Below are 14,777 nucleotides of genomic sequence, written 5' to 3'. Positions count from 1 at the left end.
ATGAGATTGAAGAAATTTGCTAACCAAACCACTTTGTGTTTTCCCAGCTATCCCCACCTCTCAGTTCTCTAGTTTGTCAATCTAATTATTAATGAACAATAGTATTGCTGTTGTATTCACTGTTATGATTTTCTTCTTTCATAAATTGTTTTCAAATATGACCAGGCATGCCTACCATGTAAGTTTTCACTGCTGACAAAGTCATCAGGCAGATTTTCTTACAACGTTTTCTCCTTTTTCTCATGAGTAGACCTTCATCAGGATCACTGTTGCTCTCAGAACTCTTCACCGTAGATGTCAGATGGTAGGTATCGCATTCTTGAAAACTATCTGAGGGAAAAAAATAAATAAATAAAAAATAAATAAATAAATAAAAAAATAAATAAATAACTATATATATATATATATATATATATATATATATATATATATATATATATATATATATATATATATATATATATATATATATAGCGTTGATGAAGTTTCTTGAAATACTTGGGTTATGAACAAGACGTACTCAGTACCATAACTTTATTTTGCACTAAGTTTCGCCACTCAGACTGCTGGCATCTTCAGTCTAATAGAATAAAATACATATTAAATTTCACAATTACACCAAAATACTTAAAATATTATAATATAAGATTCCACACAATACCTCTTCTATTAGCCTGAAGATGCCATCAAGTCTGAGTGGCGAAACGTAGCGCAAAAATAAAGTTACGGTACTGAGTACATCTTGTTCATAACTTATATATATATATATATATATATATATATATATATATATATATATATATATATATATATATATATATATATATATATATATATATATATATATATATATATATATATATATATATATATATTTTGCATACCTCGACCACTGCCCATCTCAGGCGCCAAACATTTCATTACCAGCCCTAAATTTTTGTGACATTTATCTCAATCAGGTACAGCTAAAAGGCAACAAAAATGAGCATTTCTGAGGTGAATAAACATGAAAGTGAACGTCATCCAATAACAGCAAGATAATAGTAAAACACCAACCAGAAGTGATCTTCACTTTTTTCAACATAAACTTTCTCCATGATGCAGGGTCTGGTTCTTGCTGATTTTGAAGGGCATTCTCAGCATTAACTCCTTGTGGCCAAAACAAGGTTTGGTTCTCTTCTAATACCCAGCTGGATGGCACCACACCCTCTTCTTCTTTCTTACCCTCCAACCAAACTGCTCGTTTCCACATTCTAAATATAAAATATAATTAATCAATGGGCTATGTTCATGCTTTGCATATTTTGTTTCATTAATAACATCAGCAGTAAGATATTCAAGTACGAATAATACAATATTTAAAAAGCTAGGCATGTTGGCAGTTTACCTCTTCAGATAGGTATATGACAAGAATAACAACCTAGTTTCTATATTTTAAATGTAGTATAGAAACAATTACCCATGTCTCAACCTGACAAAATCCTCTTCATAAGCCGAAGAGCAGCACTCCGGGCTGTACTGGCACACAAGGCATAAGGGATACGAATAGGAGAGTGAAGATGCAGATGAACAGTTTTGAGATAAAGAACAATGGCCATAAGAGAGATACATAACAAATACAACTTGTGTATGAAGACTAAAATCCTGCAGATCTGAAACGTTTTGCTTAACTTCTCTTTAGTAAACACATATCAGTCATGAGAATACACCATGTACAACTGCCCACCTAACTGAAAATGTCATGTACAACTGGTACTAAAACAACACCATCTTTGTATGGCAATTTTATCACCTTTCTATGCAGCTGCTCTAAGTGAATTACTTTCTTTTTTAAATTACTCTTATTTTTCATAAACACAATGTTAATGAGTTTAGAATTGCATGGTTCAGTAAAAAAAAATTCAGTTTGGCTTTGACGAAGAACATCACATTCATAGTAGACATAATTTTTTAGTTTCCTAAGGAACACAAAATCTTCATTTTTTAACATGAAACAATTATTTTTGTATTTTGTAGATATATATATTCTGTGATTAGCTTCTGTCACTTTTGATTCATTAAACATTTTCTTTTCTGCAAGTCTTTTGAAAACTTGAGAAACTGGATTGTTTGATGACCTCACTAACTGCTTTATTTTGTGAAGTTCATTCTCGTATGGGAAAGCACAAATGTCATTAAGGGAACACTGGTAATTCTCTACATCATCTACCAAGTGAAGAAGATTATGAACATTATATACAATAAAACTTTGACCATATATATCTCGACACTGTTGTACAAAACACTTAAGTAATTCTCTTGCATATGGTAAGTAAGAATTTCGTATTTCATCATTGGAATTCAATAAAACTGATAAGGACACAGTAAGCAAAAGACTGTTTTTGTATATAATATCAGGAACAACATCTTTCAGGACAACAATACTTGTGTATAATATATACTGTCTAAATTCGGTGGCCTTCCAGCGATCAATTACAGCTATACTCTCCCAAAGCCTTTGTGGTCTGGGAGGCTGTGGTCCGACCTGAGGTGGAGCCCGTCTGAGCGTTGCCACTTCTACGTTTCGTCCACCCATAGCTGTCCTAAAAATAGCTTGACGATCCCTAGAGAGCTTTCCCTCGCCCTAATTGCTCTAGAGCTCCGCCTCCTCTCTCTCTCTATCTCTCTCTAGATCTCTGATGGATGGATGCACGTTTATCGTAATGATGATAGTAATAATAACGATAATAATAATAATAATAATAATAATAATAATAATAATAATAATAATAATAATTGTAATAATGATCATACAAATAATAATGGTAATAATTATTATAATAATAATTAAAATAATAATAATAATGATAATAATAATAATAATAATATTGATAATTATGATAATCATTTTGACTTTTTTTCCACACCACCTCTGGGGTAAAAGTCATAGGCGCGTTTTTTTATAGAGGTATCCCCTGTAGGCCTAATCCTCTCTGGTGCTTACTCAGATAACTCGTCGTCTGAGCTCTCTTCGATGTTGACAACGAATGACTCCACAAATCTCTCAACCGCTATGTCTTGTCTTGCATCTTGTTCTTGAAGCTCTTCTGCATGCCTCACTGCCTGCTTCCAGTTTTCTGGTGTTATACTGTCGACAGCTTCTTCAACCAAAGGCTTCAGTTCAGCAGATTTGAAAGTGTTTTTCTTTGCAACGTAACACTTGACCTGAGCCCAGATGAGCTCAATCGGGTTATACTGACAGTGGTATGGGGGCAGCCGTACAACCTTATGTCCTGCCTCTGCAGCAATAGCATCGATGACATAAGTTTTCTTGCCATTGCAGAGTTTCTTTGCAAGGTCATAGAGCTCCACCTTCAGCATGTCGTCCCGTGGTTGTGCTCCCTTCGCTATCAGCCACTCCTTAATGGCTTCTTTTCTCCATGCTGTAGTTGGGTTTCTTTCTAGATGAACAGAATGATAGGATGCATTGTCCATTACAATGACTGAGTTCTGCGGGATATTTGGGAGCAGCTTAGTCTCAAACCATTCTTGAAACACTGTAGCATTCATCTGCTTGTGGTAGTCGCCGTCATTTTTCGCCTGGAAAATGTGCCTTGCATTCGGAACAAACCCTTCTTTGGTTCCTGCATGGACAATAATCAATCTGCTTCCTTTACCAGTAGGCGGGTTCACTCCTGTTGCTTTGTCAGAAGAGGTGTCAATCCAACATTTTCCGACAGTGTAGTTTTGATTTACCCATGTTTCATCAAGGTAAACATAGTTTTCAAATGACTGTTTGCACTGCCGCATTTGTCTTAAAAATCTGGTGCGAGTCAGTGCCACATCACTTCGCTCCATAAGGAACTTGCGGCCATCAATCTTCGAAAATTTAAATCCTATTTTCAATAATACTTTTCGAAGGGACTCGACGCTGCCTTTGTAGGATATTTTTTCCCGGAGAATCTCCGTGATTTTGGAAACTGTAGGGATTTCCTTCCTTTCATATAACTCCAAAACAGTTCTTCTCAGGACACACTGATCAAAATCATCGAAATTTGTCACTGTTGCCGGCTGAGTTTTTTTCGGTGAATGGAACACAGGCTTTTGATGTTCATCTTCTGTCTCCCATTGCTGGTTTAGTTTTGAGCAAATTCTTTTAACTGTACTTTGGCTTACTTTAGTGGCACTGGCTGTCCGAGCAAGAGCTTGCGTGACTGGCAGTAAAGGTCCTCGGTTGGCTTTCTCATCCAAGAAATATCGATTTACGTTGTAAATCACTTCCTTTGCTTGGCTGCGAAGACGAGCACTCTGAGGGGTGGCGGCAGGTCTCTCCATGATGCAGGAACAATCAGGAATGACCGATTCATGTGGATAGGAAGAGTGGAGGAAGCAGGGCATTAATCCGACTCCACCCATTCCCCTCACATCCAGCTCCTAATCTCATTCCACACCTTGTTTCAGGCAGGGGATTAAAAAGGTGTGGCAGGCACCAGGTGCGAAGAGGACTCCAAGTGGGGTGTGGTCACCCCCCGCACAAAAGAGAGAGAGAGAGAGAGAGAGAATGTTGCCCTATCTGCACTTTATGTATTTTGTCAATTGGAATGTTAATGGACAAGGACACACACACACACACACACACACACACACACACACACACACACACACACACACACACACACACACACACTTAATTTTTTTATTTTGTGTTTTTTCTTATTTAATCTATTTTTTCTTTTTTTTTCCCTTAATGATTATCTTCTGTCCTTTGCTTTTTATTTGATTTGTTTTGTCTCTTTCATGTGTCTTTCTTTCTTTCTTTTTCTTTCTTTCTTTATCTTCTTATTTCTTCTTTCTCATTAAATTTATTCCTCATTTTTTATCCTCTTTTTCTCTTTCGTTTCTTTTTTTTCTTCTATTCTCTTCCTTTCTTCCTCCCCATTTTCGTCAATTCTTTGTTTTTTCCTTTGTTTTTTACTGTTTTTTTTTTTTTGTTAACTTGTATCTTCCCTTTATCACATTCCTCTTTTTTCCTCTCTGTTTCTATTCTTGTTTTCTTTCCCATCTCCTTCCTTCTCTTCCCACCTTTCTCCTCCTTCTTTCCCTGACAGTTCGGCCTGTCCTTCACAATGGGATAATCCCCTCGTCTCCTCCCTTCTTCCCCCTCCTTGACCCGCCAGCCAGGTGACCCATGTGCTGCGTGGGCCGGCAGCGTCGCAGAGCTGAGGTGTCACATCCAATAAAAAAACATAATGGTCATTTGCTTTTAGAACAAACACCTTGACGATTACAAACGTATACAGCTTTGTTGTTGCATTTAGTATTTACGACATACTTCATTGATGCTTAACAAAGCGAGACACACTTGGCCATCACCGTGGTGGGCACCTGAGCGGCAACGCTGGAGGAGTTCCTCAGCCGCGCCGGAGAGACCAGAAAGGCTTTTTTATAGTATAGTGATCGTGGCTGTCTAGCAAATTCACTTGGTAGTTTGTTGGAAAGACTCTCTAAAGAAGAAGAAATTAAACTTATTTGAAGCTGAGAGAGTTTGCATTTCTTAGAACCTCTTATGAGGAAAAGTAGCATTCTTCTGGTAACACCAAGGCAAATCATATGCATGTAATCCAGTGGAAACCCTTTCACGCAAGATATTCCATACTGAATCAAAGGACTTTTTCCTAACTGATGAGAATCCCTGTACTGTTCCTGATTGAATTTCTCATCAGATCTTTCATTACAGGGTTGTGCAGAGTCTAATACAAGAACATGTGATTGCCAGGTTCCTTTAATTTCACATCTCTCACATGAGTAATACCCATTGTGCCCTTTTATGCATTTGATAAATGAGCGTGCAGGTGCATCACAAATAAATGCAACTATTCTTACTGCCAGTCTTTTCCCTTCAAAACTAAACCATTTTCAGAAAGTTGCTTATATTCTTGAAGAAAATCTTCCACAAAACTGTCAATAGAATCTGGTTTAGTCTTTCCACAATACAGAGCAACTAATGCTGGCTTAAAGCAGCTGAACTTTATCAGTATAGGCCAGAACTGTTCATTGCTTGATTTATGTAAAGGAATACCATCTATGTTTACACTGAGTTTAACTGAATCATTTTCTTTACAAATGCTGGATGAGTCTTCAATATATTTTGCAAACATGAACCAATCCCAAAATAATAATAGTGTCCTCCACATTTTCTAATACCTCTACATACCTTGGAGTTTCCATCAAAGTGCGTGAATCTTAGGTAGATTATGCCCATTATTCCTCAACAGCTCCAATAATTCATTTGCTGCTGGCGTGTAATGTTATTTTTGATGCCCATAAAGCTAATCCTTCTTCAAGTGCCAAATCAGATATATGGTGGTGACTCTCATCATCTGTGCTTAATTCTTCTGGTGCAGTTACTATCAAGGGGGATAAGGATGTACTTTCACAACTGTCCTGGTCAGAAAAGCTTAAAGATGGGTCAGAGTTATTATGGTAAAGTTTGGGAATTTTGGTGTTTTGATGAACCCAGTCAGCTTCCTCTTCACTACTACTAACCAACAGTTCCTTGAGCTCACGTTGTATCTGCCTGTATCTTTTATGGTAAGACATAATTAATTGAGAAGAGACTGTGATCAAAAGTCAGGGAAAAATAGGAGAGTTAGAGTAGTGGTTTAGTACTCTGAAAGATAACAAATGAAATATATTAGTTTAGAGTACACAAAACAAATTAAAGTAGTTCTGCAGTTTACACAAAACACAGAGTAGCTTAAAGATTACATACTACAACACAAACGAGCTCAATGATTACACACAACACAAAGTAGCAAAAAATTGCCTTCTGAAGAGAGTTTCAGTATGACAGTGATATAGGTGATCAGTCCATAGACTTCACAACTAGTTGACGGGAAATCTCTTCAGTCTTGGCGCGCTGGCTTCGCGTAAGGGGCCGATTGTTATGGCGACTTTCACTGCGACAACTCAAACACTCTCTGCGTTCTTACTCCGAATTTAAGTGGAAACAGGACGAAATCTTCAAGTTTTAGTGCATACAAGCAGGCAGGAGTGTCTCTAGAGTGATTTGGTCGAGGATTCAAGGTAACTTATATAAAATAGCACCATGCGTGCACTTTGAAAACGTTGTGTAAAAAATGGCAAATTTGCGTAACTTTAGGTTGAAATCTTTACGTAAAATGAATGATAACTGTAGGATAGTGAAGTCCACAGTTTTACGTATTAGGAAACAAGAAATGTACGTTTAGTTAGTGCCTACATGGCAACTCAGCTCAGTTCCCGCGTCGCCTAACTCGCCTTAGGCACGCAGTCAGCTGGGCACTTCCCCTCTGTAAAGGATTATCGCTGTCCTGCCTCTGTTTACTCTCCAAGTAAAGGACCTACAGTTATTCATCGTCTCTGTACCCCTTCCCCACAACTGCAAGGATCCAGAGGACGATACAAGAAGACTTACAGAAGGCAGTGGATCGAGTGGAAGTGACGGAGGAGACACAAGATATGAGGACGCCGCGACCCCGTGGAGTAAACTGTGGAGGAGCCGTACTACGCCATCAGTGCAGTGACTCAGTGTTGTGTGCAGTGCAATGGTGTGTTCAGTGCAGTGTGGTAGTGAGGGGGCTGTTCACTACGTCCTACGGGGTCGAGTATGTGCATGGGGAAGGCCAACTCTGACCCGACTGAGCACTCTTTGGCAGCGCTGCACCATGTGCGGCGCCAACTACTGGACGAGCGTGCAGAACTTCATGGTGAGCAACAGGTTGGCCCAGCGCCTGCATTTGCTGAAGCTCGTCGGGTTCTTCCCCGGGGACGTGCAGGCCGACCTGGACCGGGCCAAGCCAGAGGAGAAGGAGGACGACGAGGTGATCTTGGCCCAGCTTGCCAGGGAGCTGGCCGACGACCAGCCGGACCCGCCGACGGACGAGTTGCTCCTCGCCGCGGTCGGCAACTACGCCGGCTACCTGGCCAGGAAGGTCCAGGCCAACTCCTCTGTGGTTGAGTGCTGCAAGCAGGAGCTTGCCCAGCAGGAGGAGATGAAGATTACCGTGGAGCTCGAGAGGGGCGACCTGCCCTCTGTGATGTTCCCTGGTCGAGCTGGTCGACAGGGGAGAGCTGGAGAAGGGCCGGGCGGTCCTGAAGCGGCCATCTCTCCCAATGGCCCACATGGCGTCCTTCGGGATGTCGCTGTGGGACTCCCTGATGTGCAGGGAGGACAAGAAGGAGCGCAGGTTGAGGTTCCTCTCCCTTGCCATGCGCCATAGGGACGGGTTCAGGCACCTCCTGGAGTTCCTGGCGGCCTCAGACCCGACCTTGCAGGGGTACAGGTGCCAGGAGGGGCACAACCTGGCCAACACCATCTTGCCGCACATCAGCAGGTCCCTCTTCAACTGTTTCGGTGCTAATTTCTCCAAGGACGTGACCTCAGAAGCGAGGAAGAACAAGGCCTTGAAGCAGCCAACCGGCAGGAAGAGGAGCAGTATCGAGGAGGGCAGGAAGGAGACGGCGAGGAACAGGGACGTGTACAAGTCCAGGAAACTGACCGGGGCCCATGTCATAGGCCAAAAGGCTAAAGTGATTGTTCAGGGACGAGGGCCAGATAGCCGGCAAGACGTGCTGCGGCAATAGTGACATCGGAATTCAACCAAAATAAGTTGTGATTGTATATAGAAAAATGAATAGTTTGCTTTTGTTGAGTAAAATTAAGATGTTTCTGCATGCTTTCTTCAAGTATTAAGTTTCTAATGTGAAAATTAAGTGATTTATTAGATGTTAAAAACTTACGTAAAAAATTGCACTAAATAAAAAAAAAATAAGTAGCTATTTTGGGCAAAAACTTATAAGATATGCTAAATATTGCTATTGATTCTGAAAATATAAGTGATTATCTCTGCATTTGGTGATGTTTGTGCATCTAGCGTAAAATCTGAGGATTTTATAGCCTTTTTAAGTTTTGTTATACTTATATAAAAAACAATTAATCGGGATTTTATTAGGGAACGACTTTGAATTTTTTGATACCGCTGCTCATGGAGACTCATATATGCCTAAGGGAGGTGCCTGTTTTAGTTTCAGGTCGCTAGCTGCTTTGGTTTTGAAAATATTTAAATTTTAAATTTTGAAAATCGGCCCCCTGCGAATCGGCCCCGCGCCCCGTTTCCCGTCAAGAGATTGTGAAGTCTATGATCAGTCAGACTTTAAAGGTCTGTAAAGTAAATTTGAAGCAGTACATCATGCATAGATAGAACATTCAATAAGACATTATATATACATACTCACTTTAAGTTGTCTCAACAGAGGGAAAGAATTAATGGATGGAGTAGCTACCACCAGTTACAAGTTGAGGTTGATCCAGCCCATACAGTAGCAGGATACGCTCTTCCTGAAATTAATTGTTACTAATGGTCTGTCTGTGCAAATTTCACATCACATCCTAGTAAAATTAATTTCCTAAGTTTGAAAACATTCTATCTGACCTCTTCAAAACTAGTTACTATTCAGTAACTGATAATTTACAGACAAAAGTGGTTTTACCACTACACACATGAAAACTACTGCAGCTATATTAACAGGCTTAGTATGCATATGGGGAAGTAGAAATAATACCAGTGATGTTTCTGGCAGAAATGCCATAAAGAAATTGCAAACACTGCATTTTTAGCATAATGCATCCAAGTTAAAGAAAAATACATAGCTATATACATTTTCGTTGTCACTAAATTCATAACAGTATTGCATGTTAGTAGTACTATAAGGTGTATTTCTGTATTTTATTATTAATAACGCATCATAGATCACTAATAACCACACAAGTGAGAAGTGAAGGGATCAAAACCCTCATGGTAATTGTGCCGAGTTCTCTCCCGACGTATTTACTGGTTTGTTTTTCTAACCGATCTAGGCGGTGGGCCAGAATAGGCGCTCGTGCACCCCCCCCACAACTTGACTTCACTTTGTTTTTCTGAAGCCTTATCATGTCCTGAACACAAAATCGAGACTTAACAGGAAAAAAGTTGGGATCCACTGTGTGTGGTGGGCCGATATGTGAGGGTACCCAAAATCGGGCAAATTGCGTCAGTTCCGCGACTCGATATTTTCTATATTTTCTCTTTGCTATTACTCCACTTGTATTTATTGTATAAACATGGTTATGGTGTCAAATTAAAGAGAATTGAGTACTCCTTACAATGATGTATGATATTTAAAGGTTGTAAACATTTATTGTAACTGCAAGATCATTTGTGTGCGGGTACCCGCCATTTTGAAACAATTTCTCCAGATCTGTGTTAAATTTTCCCACCATATTCTATATGACATTACAATGCTTGAATTGGACAAAGAAACATCATTTGTTTTTAATTTTAAAACTTAAAGAAGAAGAACTGCCCTTTAAAATGCTGTATCACATGTATAACTCGTATACAATACTCATCACAAAAAAAAAAAAAACACTCGTACACCCGATTACAAAAACAAGAAGTGAACACTCCGTTTCGACACAATTTTTTGCAATTGACAGTGGTTCTTAATGAAGTTAAGAGTAATGGTATTTTCAACTTTAAACACTTTTCAAGATTTTTGTGATATGACACTAGCCATGTATGTCCAATTGCGTTTAGTCTTCGTCATTGTCCGACACATCAAGGTCCGAGTTCACGTCATCGACGTCTTCAACGTTGTCATCATCATCTTCACTATCATCCCCAGTTTGTAGACGAACATCAGCCAGCTGAGCAGGAATATCCTCTCCTTGGAACCAAACTGGTTGCAGATGCCCATGTACCAATCTCCATCCATGTTGTTCTGGATCTGGGATGTCTGGGTTTGGTTGATGTGCCGACCGCCATATTGCGACTTGGTAGTTTACTCGGTTGACATGTTCTCTGAGTGTTTTCTTACAAGGAGGGAGTGATGACATATCTACATTTTTCAAAGATTCTACCCCTCCTTTAGAGCAGACGTCATTGATTTTTGTGTACCGGACAACGTTCACATCCCTAAGGCGTGGTTTTCCGTAGACAGCACAGGTGAACTCTTCCAGTTTTGATGCAGCTGTTCCGACACAGACCAATCAACCCCAAGTTGGCTCAGCGAGTGTTCATATTCTGGTGATTTCTGGATGATTTTGAGTGGCTTCACTTTTCCATGACCTTTCAGTGCACTTGTGGTGTCACAGCCAGTGAAAGCATGCAATGCGAGCAGTGCTGTACAGTGTGTCTGTGTGTACTCCTGCGCCATGTCCGTGATGTTCACTATCTGCCGTTTGTTTCCAGTGCCAGTGTCGAATAGAACCACGATATCCTGGAAACTCCTTGCATAGTGGGTAGCAGGAAAAGAATATCACTGTCTGGGCTCTTGACTCTGGCATATTTGTGTCCTTGTCTTTCCGCGTACTCGATGTACAGAATGATCCTCGTGTCGGTTTCTTTTGTTCTGAGTGCAAGTCGACTATTTCTGTTATGGTGACATTCTTTCCGTCTGTGGAGGAGAGAAGGTAGCTTTACCATGGAGCAAAGAACGTCAGTTCTTTCCCGCTCATGTCTGCTGCATACTCCTCAGTGCTCCACTGTGCAAGTAGCAGATCTATCAGTTGGTTTTTGTTCTCATCGTTAGCAAGAAATGCTTTCCAGTCGGCTGGTTTCTTGGTTGAAGGACCTCCTATGATCAGCTTTTCAGAGACGCCTCTTCTTCGCCGTTCAGTTGACTTGACGGATACTTCTTTGTATGTGTCTGTGCGAATACACAGTCTCCATCTGGCAGCATATTGAATATCTTTCTACAGATCTGTCGGAAATTCCCGGGGACTTCGGTGAGGCAATAGAACAGCACATTACCATCCACTATGGTCAGCGTCTCTGTGATTGGAGGAAGGGAAGCTTTCTTTGTTCTCACAAAGTTTGTGCAATGCCTTAGACTTGTCAGTCTTGACCAGAAAGTGCCCTGGGAGTCCGATGCTATAGGGTATCGTTGTCAGAGGGTAAGCCATGAGATCTTTCAAATCCAACTGTATTCCCTGTTGCTGGGATTGGACCAAGAAGTAGAAGGCGCTGTTCGATTGTTCCTTGTATTGCATCATCCGATTCTGTGCTGCGTTTAGTTTGACCTTCTTGTTGATGTCCTCGAATGACTTCAATTTCAGGGGACTTCACAGGTTGGAAGAAGTCTTTCCCAGTTTCCAAGCGAGCCGCCACAAATTCTTCACGTGCTTTCTGTCCAGCTTTCTCCGCGTGCAAAATATCACTGGCTATATTCTCAGGGACTACGGCACCCGACGACAGAACAACCAATAGCTCTTTCATTTCCACATCGAAGGGATTCGTGAAGCAGCGAAAAGCAGCAAGAGCTTGTTGCACAGTCTTCTCACTTTTCCTTATTTCTGCATCAGTCAGGTCCCGGTGTTTGGTTTTGCTCAAGTCCTCCTTCTTCAAACCTGCCATCTGAAAGGTCACGTCGGCATACTGAGATCTTGCGTGCGTTGTCCTCACCCATCTCTGATAGGCATTGTAATTGGTCAGAAGACCAGTTACGCCAACTCCACCAGACCTTGACTTCGCGTGACGCATAAACGTTTCCTCCATAGTCTTGTCAACTGGGGCGCGGTTCCCTGGTATGAAGGATCGTGCGACACTGATGGCACCCAAATTCAACAAGAGAGTTGCTCCTGGGTGGGAATTCTCTATGTTTGCGAGATATAGAGAAGAAGGTCAGGTACCTTGCATAGTTATGTCCTCCGAATGAAAAGAACAAATCTGCCATCATGTGCATAGTATGCGCATAGAGATGGAAATTGTTCTGCTGCACGGCCTCCAGCAAGGACTGCACCAGGAGACATGGTCCATGTAGGACATCCAGAAGGATGCAGTTTTCCCAAGGCTTCCATCCTGAACTTCCGCACGAAAATCCATGTAGTCCTTGATGTACTGATCAAGACTCTCCTCCTCCAAAATTGCTCCGATTGTGTCTGGATTAGGACATTTCAAAAACGAGTCGAGCTTCTGAAGTGCATCCGGCGTCAACGAAGCGAAACAGGAACCTTCTTGTCTCTGTTTGTGGAACTTTTCCAGGAGTAGTCGTTCAAGTGCCTCTTTTATTACTTTGTGGCAATGAAGCGCTCTCGTAGTGTTTGCCAGTCAAGACCCTTCCAGTGAACCAGACGCAATAAGACATTCTTAATTGAGGACATCATAAAACCAGGAGACTCTAAGCTTCTTCCCAATCATTTTGAAGTAAGCACCGATGAGATGAAAACTGCCGATCAGAATAATGTGCTTGTCGTACCTCTCTCCAAATCAGTGGATAAGCCTTCATACAGACTCCTAGATCAAATGTGGTTATCACATACATTTGGTTGACCTCACTTGTTGCCTTTTCTGCGCACTTCAAGCACTCTGCTACTGTTTTGTACTCGATGATGGGTTTGGGAATGACGGGATAGTAGTCAATCGTAGTGAGTCTACTTGGAGTGATTCCCAGTATTCTTAGTATGTAGCATCACTTGTTCAGAGATTCTGCAAATAGAAGAACATTCGATTTAAACACATTTGTGAACACCAGTGATTTTATTGTCAATCAAAGATAATTTAACACAAATCCGGGGAATTTGTTTCGAAATGGCGGTACCCGCACACAAATGATCTTGCAGTTACAACTATTTGTTTACAACCTCTAAATATCATACATCATTGTAAGGAGTACTCAATTATCTTTAATTTGACCCCATAACCATGTTTATTCAATAAATACAAGTGGAGTAACAGCAAAGAAAATATAGAATAATATCGAGTCGCGGAACTGACGCAATTTGCCCGATTTTGGGTACCCATATCGGCCCACCACACACAGTGGATCCCAACTTTTTCCTGTTAAGTCTCGATTTTGTGTTCAGGACATGATAAGGCTTCAGAAAAACATAGTGAAGTCAAGTTGTGGGGGGTAATGAGCGCCTATTCTGGCCCACCGCCTAATCGGGCACAAGCCTTCACACACCCGTAAAACAGAAACAGAAAGTGGGGAGAAGTGCCACCTAGGTACCCTCTAACATAAAGTGAAATACCTTTCGCCTTATTGTGCCGCTTCTGCGTCTGCCATGCTTCATTGATTCTGTTTTTGCCAGCACCAGCAAACTTGGGGACCTGGCAGGAAAGTGAGGTTTAGGGTGTGGGAAGCCAAAAGGGCAAATTGGCAAGACTCAAAAGTCTATGGTAAATAAAAAACTTTTTTAAAGGCTCCCAAAGGAAAACCATCATCTATGGAAGTTTCCCAATAATGTAGTGCCTCCGTTGGTGCAGTGGTCAGCATGCCTGGCTACAAATCTGCGGAGCCCAGTTTTCGGAGTTCGATCCTCGGCCTGGGCAGTCGGCGTACCCAGCCCACCCAGCTGTTCATCCATCCCTTTCGGGTTGGTCGATAAACGGTACCTGGGAAACCTGGGGAAGGTAAACTGTGGAAACCCGGATGTCATTCCCTTGCAGCCATGTGTCCCGAGATAACGGGTTCTTGCCTTACCCACCACAGGCTCAAGGGCTAATGGGATGGAGATGAGTGCCACCCAGCCACGCGCAGCCACTGCGAATACACCCACTTTACCTTTTTTTACTTAACATTGCCTATTCTAACATCTTGGAGTACTCTATTTCATAATTACGGTTATATTCCTACTTTAGCTATATATCACAACATTACCATGCATTACATGTACTTGGTGATGGTAGGTTAAAACAAGGTATCAGTTAATGTTACGTTAAGTTTAACTTGAGAGTCCCTAGGTTACGCACCAAAATGACTCAGTTAGGTCAAGTTAA

General features: G+C 41.1%; 1 long non-coding RNA gene across 1 annotated transcript; it reads right to left on the bottom strand.

Annotated features, from left to right (window-relative positions):
• Positions 1 to 6,297: 6,297 nt before the first annotated feature.
• LOC126991915 (uncharacterized) lies at positions 6,298 to 14,111 on the bottom strand. The gene is made up of 3 exons (XR_007745932.1): positions 14,030 to 14,111; positions 9,256 to 9,358; positions 6,298 to 6,649 (listed from the first exon to the last, which is right to left on the bottom strand). It is a non-coding gene; the product is annotated as an uncharacterized LOC126991915 (long non-coding RNA).
• Positions 14,112 to 14,777: the final 666 nt, after the last annotated feature.

The sequence above is a fragment of the Eriocheir sinensis genome, unplaced genomic scaffold (assembly GCF_024679095.1).
Source record: "Eriocheir sinensis breed Jianghai 21 unplaced genomic scaffold, ASM2467909v1 Scaffold362, whole genome shotgun sequence".
Taxonomy (NCBI): Eukaryota; Metazoa; Arthropoda; class Malacostraca; order Decapoda; family Varunidae; genus Eriocheir; species Eriocheir sinensis.
The sequence above is the reverse complement of the archived record's forward strand: the minus strand, read 5'-3'. Positions and strand labels throughout refer to the sequence as shown.